This window comes from Panthera leo, chromosome A3, assembly GCF_018350215.1.
Source record: "Panthera leo isolate Ple1 chromosome A3, P.leo_Ple1_pat1.1, whole genome shotgun sequence".
In the NCBI taxonomy this organism is placed as follows: domain Eukaryota; kingdom Metazoa; phylum Chordata; class Mammalia; order Carnivora; family Felidae; genus Panthera; species Panthera leo.
Window position 1 is genome coordinate 110,547,124 of NC_056681.1, and position 12,915 is coordinate 110,560,038.

At 38.9% G+C, this 12,915-nt stretch overlaps 1 long non-coding RNA gene across 1 annotated transcript; it reads right to left on the reverse strand.

Moving 5' to 3' along the window:
• Positions 1–210: 210 nt before the first annotated feature.
• On the reverse strand, positions 211–12,145 carry LOC122215114. Its single transcript, XR_006200247.1, has 3 exons — positions 11,841–12,145; positions 8,119–8,267; positions 211–286 (listed from the first exon to the last, which is right to left on the reverse strand). It is a non-coding gene; the product is annotated as an uncharacterized LOC122215114 (long non-coding RNA).
• Between the last annotated feature and the right edge of the window lie 770 nt (positions 12,146–12,915).

Here is a 12,915-nt window from a genome sequence, read left to right on the forward strand (position 1 = left end):
GAATCTTAAGCAGGTTCCATGCCCAGCGTGGAGCTCCATGCAAGCTTGACCTCACGATGGTGAGATCACCACCTGAGCCAAAATCAAGAGTCGGATGCTTAACAGAGCCATCTAGGCGTCCCTGAAATATTTTTGAAAAATACAAAGCAAATATTTGAAATAAATCTTAAAGTGAAGGTTAAACATGTTGACAACAGCATGTACCTTTAGCTTTCTTCCCATTTCTAGGTCTTGATTCAAAGATTTTCTTATTCTCTGCCGGAATATTTGTTGACTTGGGAACTGACTGAAAGGACAGATGAAAAAACTTTAGTCTGTGACCTTACTTTTTGGCTTATGTTCATTAAAATGATGAAACTGAATGAGGTAATTTTCATTCTGCTGTTTTCTTATTCTTTTTTTCTCAGTCTTCATTCCACTTTTAGATTACTCTTTCTCTTTCCCTAGATGCATCTTCCATTGTTAGTGCTACCCATAGTTCAAACGTCTTTTCAGATGTAAAATTCTCCTGCATTCATTGCTTGGCATTTAATTTTTAATGGGTTTCTTTTCTCCCCCACACCTACTACTTGTATTTTCCTTTCCTATGGATTTGATCTCCTTGGCAGCTGGCATTGTCTTCATTATTTCATCCTGATCACATAAATATTGTCAAAGCACTCACCTCTGTTTTACCTCAGAAGAGAAACTAGTGAATAAAGAATACGCTACACCTTTTCTTTCTTTCAAAGAGCAGATCTTTCGTGTAAAATGTCTCCCTTGTAAATTTCCTTTTATCTCCCTGTAATAATTAATCTAGTCTTTGTTATTTAAAAAGCAGTGTCATCCTCTTCTATAGTTTTGTTCTATGTTGGAATCTTGTGAATTCTTATCACCCACCCATAGAAAAGGAAAATATTATAAAGAGTGGAGAAAGATCAAAAGTGAGGATTTCACCTATTATATGTCTTTTTTTTTCCTTCAGAACAATTGTGTAAAATTTCAAATTTTATGTAAATGCCTTAATTCTATATTGAAATGACTCCTAGCCTCCATGAAACTTAAGATAATAGGTAATAAATATTAGACTCTATCTCCTAAAATTTCAAAATATATATTTTAACATTTACCAAAATGGGATTATCTCTAGGAAATATGCCCTCAATGTGTTATCTGCAAATTCTGGTCAGTAAAAATTTTTAACTACTTAGCTTTTATTTCTGGCATGAAGAGATTATCTTGTTGACTCTGCCTTCCTTGGATCCAGTCAAAGGATCTTTACATTAATTTTGTGAGACTTTTCTAGCAGGCAAGAAAGGGTAACATTACTGGCTTGAAAGATTTTGGCCTTGTTGATACAGTTTGTGGACTGGAACAAAAAGGGAATTTCTTTATTTAGTGTAGTTGGTGTCAACTAACCCTGTGCTTCAGAACCATCTGGAGAGTGTTTTTTTTTTTAAACTATAGATGTTGGAGATGAACAGAGATTTGATTTCAGTAGGCTTGTGGGGAAGGTGGGGAGGTGGGCAAAAAGTGAGTACTTTTAAAACTTTTGAGTTGATTCTAATGTGCAGTTGGCGTTGTGAACCATTGATTTAGCATCAGATTGATGAACTGTGGATGTGCATACAGGTGCAAGAGCATCTTTATGGCACTAGGCAAACCATGGCTTCTCAACATGGGTCCTTTACTTGGTATCCTTTAGAGACCTAAAAGATGGCTTGAATGCTGACCCCACTATGGTTAAGTTTGCCTCTGCTTTTTCTTTTGCATGGCTATCGCATACCATTCCTTTGAGAATAAATGTAAATGTCTAGATTATTGATGAAACTCAGGGTGAGGGATTGAGGAGTGCAAAAGGCAGAGAGCATCCATTACAAGGTGGAACAATGAAAGAGAAAGCCCGTGCTTTTGTTCTGAATCTGGCGAAGCGTGCCACTAATCTAGTTATATCCATCTTGTCAACCTTGCCTACAAACTTATTGTTGTGTGTCTATAGAGATGTGACATTAAGTAGCCCATATACTGTGTTATTTATTTGTTTATAGGTTAATTGTTCAGAATATTGATCTCCTGGGCTCATTTTCCCATTCTTTCTCAAATACCCTTTCAAATCAACAAACATAAACTAGGACAGATTTTTCCACATGGGGGACTCTTAAAACGGTACAGAGTCTTTCTACTTGGTGTCTTTTAAAAAAAATCACTCGTGTAAGAAAGCACAACCCAGTATAAGTATCGCCACCGCTCCAGAAGTTACTGTAATGTTTTTGGTCCTCACTTTTGGAGCGATGCAAGCCACTAATTGGGAGGCACCAAATTTTTGACCACTTGCCCTTTCGATTAATTTAGCAGTGAATATATAGAGGGAGGCCTCTAAGTTACCATAAAATTCTATAAATTTTTCCAAGAAATTGCTTGAAGATATATTACCCAGCTATGTGATAGCTTCTGTGGGACCCTAAATCTGTCTTTAAAATTGCAATACAAAATAAAAGCTTAATTCTGAGCAGTGGGGATACAGACTGTCACCTGCCCCCACATTCCACCACCCATTGTTGTAATTGTACAGTAACCTCTGCCTTAATTTTGTAATGCATTTCTTTTTTAATTAGCAGAAAGTAAGTTCAAAGCCTCCCACTTGACCAGTGGGTAGGTATGTGCAGAGAAGTTGGTTTAGGCACTAGGGGATTTTAATTCCCTTGGTAGGGTTGTGTATGAATTTAATTGAGAGACTCAGAGGCTAACAGGCCCCATGGAGAGGCAGCATCTGAAATGGAACCTGATTTTGGCTGAGATCAAAATCTAGAAGCTCAAGAAATCAATACAGATTCTGAGGGAATCTCTGAGAATGAGGGCAGAGAAACTATTACGAGTTAACAATAGGAGTATGAAGAGAAGGAAGATTCCACAACTGATGCTTAAGTAGCAAAGAAGGGTCAAGAGCAGGAGACATGTGCCTCGGTGGCTCAGTTGGTGAAGTCTCCAACTCTTGGTTTCAGCTCAGGTCACCATCTCACAGTTCATGAGTTCAAGCCCCGCTTTGGGCTTTGCACTGATGGTGCAGAACCTGCTTGGGGTTCTCTCTCTCCCTCTCCCTCTGCCCTTCCTGTCTCTGTCTGTGTCTCTCTCTCTTTAAAAAAAAAAAAAAAAGAGCAGGAGACAGAAGTGTAGACGCAGAAAGGAATTCCAGGAGCAAAGTAGCTAGAATAGGGATTAGAGTGCAGAGGCGTCAGAAGTGAAACGAGATAAGGGGAGACGGGCCAGAGCAGTCAGACAATAACAGATTGCTTTAGTTGTCTCAATTCTGCTTTTGATTTTATACTAGTTTTTTAAAGCATATTTTCTGTTTTTCCTTTGGTATTATTTGGTATTATGATTAAGAAATTTATCTTATTCTTGCAGGACCTAATGACACTTGACATTGGACAAGAAAATTCTACAGCTGGATAATCTGTTTTTTGAAGGCATTGGTGCAGCCTCTGTCAGATGAGGGTTTTTTGGGCCATTTTTCTCTTGAATATCACATCTGGCTTTTTTTTCCTCATAGTAAGAATCTAGATATCACTGGGATCATATCTGCCCTCACGTGCTCTTGTTGAGTGAAATGTGTTTTCTTATCCATTAACAGGGCACAGGTAGAATGGTAGAAGGTGGGTATTTGTGGAACTTCAGAGTTCTTAGCCAATGCTGAAACCTAGTGATATTGTAATCAGTTAGCAGTGTGTTCCACTATAAGTATCAGAGATCCTCCAGATGCTGGCTTAAACACACAGAGACTTATCTGCCTCTGAGGCCAAGAAATCCAGAGGTGGACAGTAGATATGGTCACCAGGGATACTGTTGGGGTGCTGGTTCTTTCTCTTCTCCTATACCCCTTCCATGTGTAGGTTTTATTCTCATGCCGATGGATGGACATATGGTCTCTAACTGGCTCTCACTTCAGTGTTCTAGGTGAGAAGAAGAGGGAACAGTGTCATGTGGCAAGAATGGAGTTAGGGGTCTTTTCTTTCCTATGACAGAAATCCTCTGTTTGAACATCAGTCACCCTAACCATGTCAGGTGGCCACCAGAGCTGTAGGGGTGTATAGAGAAGTGATGTCACCCTTAAACAAAATGGAAGTTTTCTTGGAGGACAGAGAGTATGTTGGGTGGATAGCTACTGGTGTCGCACAAAAGCTTGATGGGTAAGTGCAGGAGTAGATGCATTTTTAACACCTGAGAATTGGACCAGCTTCAGGACCAATGTTTAAATTAAGAGTGAGGCTAGTTAGATAATCTCTGCATCAGCCATAGTCAGTGGATAGGGTCTGAGGCAATTTTTTTTCATAGAGGTGTCAATGTTTTTGTAAGTTCAACAATAAAGATCTTTAAAAAATGTTTATTTATTTTTGAGAGACAGAGAGAGAGAGAGAATGAGAAGGGGTAGGGGCAGAGAGAGAGGCAGAGAGAGAATCCCAAGCAGGTGCCATGCTGTCAGCACAGAGCCTGATACAGGGTTTGATCCTACGAACTGTGAGATCATGACCTGAGCCAAAACCAAGAGTCAGACACTTAGCTGACTGAGCCACCCGGACACCCCTCAAAGATAAGTATCTTAAAGTAAGGAGAGTTTTGTTTGTGTTTGTATTAGATTTATGAGTAGGAGCAAAATATAGTTCTTCTTTTTCTCTACTTATAATCCTTAGCTCCTATCCATTCCACTCATTTTATGTCAGAACGAGAATGCTGGCTCTTTGGTAATATGGAATTTTGACCTGTAGCTCCACGTGTTCACCTTCAAAAGGCATTGTGTTTATTTCAAAAATAGTACCAAACCTCACACTTAGGTAGAATGAATCTAAAATTACACAGTTGGATTTCTGTATATCATTATTATTTTGCGATAATAAGATACCTTAGTTCACTATTTCCTCTACTTTCTTACACAAAAGGTAGCACATTATATGTACTTTTGAAACTTCAATTGTTTGTTTACTACTTCTTGGGAAAAAGTCGTCAGTTTATAGACCTCTTCCTCATCCATTTTCATGGCTCCCTAGTACTTCATTGTGGGGATGGACAGGAGCATGTCCAAACAATATTCTACACGTGGGCATTTACCTTATTTCCCATACTTTAAATTTTTGGGAAGTAGATTGTACATATGTGTTTTGATATTGCTGGAGGTCTTTCTTCAGTGTCAACTTCTAGAAGAGAGATTGCTGTATCAACAAGTAAACATGGGTAGTGTGGGTAGACATTGCCAAGTCCTTCCCCTCCCCTGCACTAAGACTGATAACAGTTCGTGTCAGTCACTCTGGATGACTATAACAGATGATCATACACTGAGTAGCTTAAACAACATTTATTTCTCACAGTTCTGGTGGTGGTAATTCCACGATTAAAAACTAGCAGACCTGGCATCTAGTGAGGGCCCTCTTCTGGATTTTACACTGTCGATGGCTTGTCGTATTCTCACAGAAGGAGGAAGAGCAAGAACATTCTGGGGTTCATCTTATGAGAACGCTAATTTCATTTTTGAGGGCTCCACCCTCATGACCTAATCATCTTCCAAATACCATCCCACCAAAGGGATAGGATTTCCACATATGAATCTGGTGGACACAAATATTCAGTCTACTGCTGTTTGCATCCCAATTAGCGAGGTATGTGAGTGTCTGCATTCCTCCACTGCCTCACCAACAGAATGCATTGTTACACTTTTTAGTCTTTGCCCATCTGACAGGTAAGAAATGGCATCTCAGTGTGGTTTCCACAGGTGTTTCTTTTGTCATGAGTGATGAAGAACATCTTTTCATATGGTAAACAGCCATTTGTACATCTTTTTGTGAATTGTCTGCTCGTGTCGTTTGCCATTTTTTCTGTTGTCTTACTGAAACCCTGGTATCCTAGCCTTCCTGTAAATAGACCAGCGTCCTGAGAAAGAGAACAGAAGTATACGTGCAAACAGAAGCTTCCAAATGCTTATTGTGGGTTTGGTACCAGGCGAGTTGCTTAATAAAGAACTAGGTAATACAGATCAACACTATTATCTTCAAGTTTCTGATTCACAAGGACTGGCATGGGTCCCAGAATTCTATATTTTAAACGCCTGCCCTTGGTTGTTTTGCTGCCCAGCCATGTGTGGGAACTATTGAGAAGACTCTCCCTGGAACAGCAAGACAAGCTTCAGGACACTTCACTGTGAAGAAAATGGGCTGGATGGGTGGCTGGTGAAGGTTGCCTCAGACCAGAGGAATACAAGGACATTTTCACTTACCTACACATTTTACCAGGTCAGATTTGTCCTCCTTGAGGGGAAGGGAGGTACTGGTTATGCCATTTCTGGTCCTCAAAATACAATTGGATCATCTGGGCATCTTGCCTCTGAGAGCAACTCAAAACCCTGTATTGTATGAGATCCTTAGTGTTTTTGCTGATTGCCCACCTGATTTGCTGTTTTCATTTTGCTGGCTGTTGTGTTCTCAGATTCATACTCTCATTTTTCAGGACTATCTCATCGTCTCCTTTTTCGGTTGACCTTTTTTTCCTAGACTACTGACTTTGGTTCACCCTGCTCCTTTTGCTTTATTATGGTCTCCTGGTTTCGACTGCTTCTTTGGCTCTGGGACAAGAAATTCTCAGCCCTTGGGACAGAGAACACAAGTACTCCATGATTTCTATGTGGGTAGAGCTTAGGGGCAATAGCAATCTGGTTTGAATGCGAGCTTGGGATACCTCTCCTCAAGATGTGTTTTCATAGTAAGGGTCTGGTTTTGCTTAGATTTGCTGTTTATTTGGATGGAGGTCATGGGGATTAATAAGTAAAGTGCCTCCAATTTGCTTCCTGGAGTAGCCGCTGACATGTATGTGGTAGCCTCTGTGCATAAATGCATAGTATCCTTAGGTTACAATACAATATATGATAACCTGATAGCAAACTAAGTTCCTGATCCCCATATTTTCCTACCTACAATTGTTTCCGAATAAAAAATAGGCAGGTTTAAAAAATGTAGAGAAATGTTTAATTTTTTTTGAAATGGGGAGAGCTATATATAATGATATCTTTCTTTTTAGTCAGAAAATGAGATCTTATTCTTATTTTTTATAAGTGACTATTTAATCCAAACAAGATTGAGAGGGCATACTGGTCAAAAGAGGAGAAGCGAGAGTAGTTGGAGGTGATAGTAGGGAATTGGCAAAAGAGGAGAGGTGGTTGACTCAGGGAAAGAAGGTCTTCATATTGTGTCCATCTGGCTTTTCTTGTCACTGACTTTCTGAAACTCTGGCCTAATTCTCATATTTTTAGAACTTTACCTTTAGATTCAGAATCACTGCATAAGGGGTGACATTAATATAAGACCAGAAATAACTCAAAAAAGAAGAGCAAACGCCCATGTTTGACCAAAGTCTGAGATATGGCCAATGTCATAGAAAGTGGAAAACTTGAATCAATCTGCAGGTGAAAAGGCCGGAAAAATCACAGATGTTTAAACTTGCAAGGAAACATCTTAGAAGTGCTCTCTGGTATATGGTCTGAATATTCTTTGGGAATTCTGCAATATCCCCAGGGAAAACAAGGATCTTAGATAATTTTCTTTAAAAAGATTTACTTTAGTAATTCAAAGTAGCGTATCTCTCTTTGTTATAAGTGTAAAAAATGCAGGATCTTTTTTCTTATCTTTTATCAACTTCTTAGGGTTGGTCAGCCCTTTGGGTATATTTCATTTACCTATTGATCAAAATCATGTCAGGGTCCTACACTGAGGTTATTGGTTTCTATTCCCTTTCTAGAACTTACTTTTTAGCTCTCTGATGTGGCCCTTCCCCAACAATCTCTTCTTTTTTTGAAGACCATTACTCATCTGTAGAGAAATTCTAGACTATTGTTACTGGTCATTCTCACTGTCTGTTGTTATGGAGTCTCATTATTGCAAACAGACTGCAAGTAGATTGTCTTAAATATTCTCCCGAAACATATTCACTCTGTGTGTCAGTTGGTAAATACCATTATGGAATAGACGTGGCATTGTTAATTAAATACAATTGGTAGTTTGGTCATTTTCTCCTCAAAAGTTGGAAGAAATAAAAATACATTCTTATTATTTTGATTGGTCTGTTATAATTAGGTTAATCACAAGGAAGCAAAATACTTACATTGGTAGAAGCCACTAATTCTTGCCTTCCTGTTATTCAGTTATTTCATGAGGTAAAGTCAACAGTGCTATATGAAACAGGTGTTGCACCCAAAAGCCAAAGACCATTTGGATTCGTCTCACAGGGCTCCAGTCACTCATCATGAGCACCTTTAAAAGGAAAAAGAATTGAGCTCCAGGAGAATGTCTGAATTTTGAGTCACATTCAGCAATGTTCAGCAAAAGAAGGTTTAACTCAGTACATCCTCAATAAGTGATAGCTTGTGTAAGAAAGAGGATGTTGTTTTTTTTCCTCCCTCATTCAAGAAAGATCATTTTTCATCTCCACTGACTGAAGAAGGAGGGTATGTGGTTAGGTTAGATGACAGAAAGAGTTTCCTTCTGGCTAGGATTTCTTCTGTGGTTATGAGCTGTCTTTTCCAAGAGGAAAGTGGTTTTCAGAGTGTGGACACAACTGCACTGTTTCTTCAGGTGACCTAAATGCTGTTCTATCTAGAATATAAAAATGTCTGCATTTTGGGATCTCTTATGTGTAAATAATTTACTTGTAACTTTTCAACTTTAAAGCCCTAGGAAGATCTTGGGGAATAGCAAGTGAGAACAGATGGGGGTAGGGCCTTTGAGATCTTTGATGAGAATGACATCATGGTCCAAAACAGTGAAAGAAATCTTTCCTTAAAGAACTTCAATTTCTGCCTCAAAGTGATGTTATAAGATGGATTTTTATCTATCTATCTATCTATTTATTTATTTATTTAAAAATGTTTATGTATTTTTGAGAGAGATGGAGAGTGCACATGTGAGCGGGGGGTGGGGGGCAGAGAGAGGGGGAGACAGAGGATCTGAAGCAGGCTCTGTGCTGACAGTAGACAGATGGGTGCAGGGCTCCAACTTATGAACTGTGAGATCATGACCTAGGCCAAAGTCTGATGCCCAACCGACTGAGCCACCCAGGTGCCCCTGTAAGATGGATTTTATTTTATTTTATTTTACGTTTTCTTGGGAAAAATTTTATTATTTGTTTATCAAATATTTACTTACATTATTTTGATGTCAGGATCTTTTGTAGGAATAAGAGACAAAAAGTATAACAAAAATATTTTGTGTTCTCAATGGTTTTTTATAACATTACTCATTCAATTTTATACTTCAAATTATTACAAAGACTTTTTTAATTTTTTTATTTTTAAAAATTTTATTTATTTATTTGTTTATTTATTTATTTACCTCCAAGTTAGTTAGCATATAGTGGAATAATGATTTCAGGAGTAGATTCCAGGGATTCATCCCCTATGTATAACACCCAGGGCTCATCCCAACAAGTGTCTTCTTTAATGCCCTTACTCATTTAGCCCATCCCCCCAACTCCAACCCCTCCAGCAACCCTCAGTATGTTCTCTATATTTAAGAGTCTCTTATGTTTTGTTCCCTTCCTTGTTTTTATATTATTTTTGCTTCCCTTCCCTTATGTTTGTCTGTTTTGTATCTTAAATTCCTCATATTAGTGAAGTCATATGATACTTGTCTTTCTCTGACTGACTAATTTCACTTAGCATAATACCCTCTAGTTCTATCCACATAGTTGCAAATGGCAAGATTTCATTCTTTTTGATTGCTGAGTAATACCCCATTGTATATATATACCACATCTTCTTTATCCATTCATCCATTTATGGATATTTGGGCTCTTTCCATATTTTGGCTATTATTGATAGTGCTGCTATAAACATTGGGGTGCATGTGCCTCTTTGAAACAGCACACCTGTATCCCTTGGATAAATACCTAGTAGTGCAATTGCTGGGTTGTAGGGTAGTTCTATTTTTAATTTTTTGAGGAGCCTCCATACTGTTTTCCAGAGTGGCTGCACCAGTTTGCATTCCCACCAGCAGTGCAAAAGAGATCCTCTTTCTCCACATCCTTGCCAACATCTGTCGTTACCTGAGTTGTTAATTTTAGCCATTCTGTATGAGGTGGTAAGCTGGCTTTTGAAAAGGTAATTCATTTGCAAGAAAATTCAGTAAACAACGAAACTATGCATAATATACATAAGGGTTAGTCAAATTTCTTTGTCACAGATATCACCCGATTCTCCATGGTGGTACCCAAGACTGTAGTTCACTGGGAACTCAGTTTCTTCCATCACTTATGTGTCCCACCTTGCTGGAAAACATGGAGTAGATGAAGACCTGAGAGTAGCCCATCTCTGCTTTGGTAAATACCATGTTGTTTGGAACAAAAACATGAACTGTACAATTCTCTCACTTGTTTATTTAAACTAAGAAGCATGAAGGGAAGTTGCTAGTTGGTGGTGGAATCTGAGGTTAAAGAGGCAACATACTGAGAATTGTAGCAACCTTATGAACTAGTATAAAGCATGGAAGCTTAAGATTGTCTTCATTGAAGAGCTGTGAAGGGAACAAGCATCAGAGAGGAATTGAGAGGCCCCAAGGGAGAGATTTTAGGCCTTCTCTGCTTCTAGCTTCTTGAAGCCTCTTGGAAATATATCACAGTCCTGGGACTTCAGATTTTCAGATACTTATTATATTCTTAAAATACATTTACTTTTACTTGCAATTTTATTTGTTTTCTTTGCAGCCAAACTAGCCATACTGGAATAATCAGTTTTATCTAAACACAAATAATTTTTGCAAGGATGTGTTCAAGTGGCAATATTTTTCACATTCTTTATTCCTTTGTTTCACTTTACTTATACAGCAAATACATTTTTCCTGAGAAACAGTATTTGTTATTAATGTGAATAATTTTAATTAATATGTAAGCGATATAATTTAGCCCAGAAAACTGAAGATAAAATACATTTTGGTATTTGGATCCAAACCTTTTTACTGAAATCAATTTTTATTTTTAAATTTTTTTTTACGTTTATTTATTTTTGAGACAGAGAGAGACAGAGCATGAACAGGGGAGGGGCAGAGAGAGAGGGAGACACAGAATCTGAAACAGGCTCCAGGCTCTGAGCCGTCAGCAGAGCCCGACGCGGGGCTCGAACTCACGGACCGTGAGATCATGATCTGAGCCGAAGTCGGACGCTTAACTGACCAAGCCATCCAGGTGCCCCTCAATTTTTATTTTTAGTGAATCCAATAAATGCTATGTGCTTTATTCTGAGTTATATGCTGTATTCAATGGTTAACACAGGGATGATGACAAACAATTTAATGGAAGGGGAAAATGCCAGTTAACTAAATACTTGGAGGTAACAGCATTTGATGCAATTTTTGAGTTTCTGTGTGTATAGATATCACCTCACTGACCTATATAAGAAATTGTTTTATTTTATTGAATAATATCTCCAAATGAAGACTGAAACGTGTTTACTTTAAATCTTTACTTTTACTCTTGATCAAATCTCCTCTTCTCCCTAGCTGTGGCCATGACAGCTGGAAGTTGAGGAGGTACAGGCTGAGTCCTCCCTCTTCCCAGTTCTTTCTCTCTGGTGTTGTGGACAAGATGGAAACATATGGGGAAGCAGACATCGTTTTATGTGACAGCCCATGTGTCAGTGGTTGATTTGTGTCTTTTCTTAAGCTCAGTCTGGTTCTACCTGCTGCTTGTGGTATCTGTTGACATGAGAGTTCCAACTGAGATGGTGTGCTTGGTTTTCTTCAGTGGTATTTACCTTTACCCCAGCTCTCATTGCCACAGAGGCATCCCCTAGGAGAAGCAGACATGTCTCCCTTTATTTCACCAGAAGTACCTACTTCAACTCCTTTCTTGGATTGGACATCTCATCAATTGGTCCAGCAACTGCCTGGGCATTCTCAGCCCATCTATGTCCATTTTTCTGTGGAGATGGGATGTTTTTCTTCATGCTCTGAAGGGCTGTGGAGAGCTGCAACAGGTGTCTAGGAACACAACCCTTTAAACTCCCTTGCCACTACTCCAATGGTTTCCTTCCTTCATGAATCTCTAAGCTAGAAAGAGGCATCGATTTTTGTGTTCAAGAATGACTTCTAAACTTTAAAGGAAACCTGGGAAGTACCCACTTACTCCAACCCATGGTGGAGTAAACAGTCTCAAAAATGCTAATGTGATATACCTGGAGTTCCGGTTCTGGAGTTCCAGAATCCCTTAGCATGCTTGTCTCCAGGGTATCGCCTGCAAGGGCCTGCGCCTCAGCCTGTGGCTGAGCAAGTTCCCAGGCAGACGACTAGATGTCATTAACTTTTTCCTTCTGGAATCTCCAGTCTTCACAAATGATTATGTTGGCTTTTTGGAGGGAAACATTTCTGATTCCACCCTCTTTTCTTCACAAGCACTGTAGTACCCATCTCTTATGGCTCCTTGGTCTTCTTTTTGGATGTGGGGATTAGTGGGGGGATCAGCCACTTGGTGGAAAGTCTGCACTGTGTCTCTCAACAAGTCCTGCAGGGAGGTGTTGGCTCCAGCTTCAGCTGAGGACAGCTCCTTGTCAATAGAAGATAACTTTTGCCTTTTGTCCAGAACAACACCAAAAATCCCACTTTACCTATAAATCAGAGACTCTATTTGTCCCCAACTCTCAATATTTTATTCTGTGCTTTTTAAATAATTGGAACCCAATAAACGTTTGTTAAAAATAAAGACAGGAACAGTTTGGACAAGTTCAAATTTAATTTCAAGAAAAAAATTTAAGAAGCTTCCAAGAGAGATGGAAAATGTCTGATAGAATGAAAGGCTATATAGAGGTTAGAAGGGATTTATGAGAAGAGATCAGGTCCAAGTAATCTGACATAATTCCCTGCTGACATTCTCTGATGAAAATTAATGATTGGAAGATGATGTATTAAGATATTG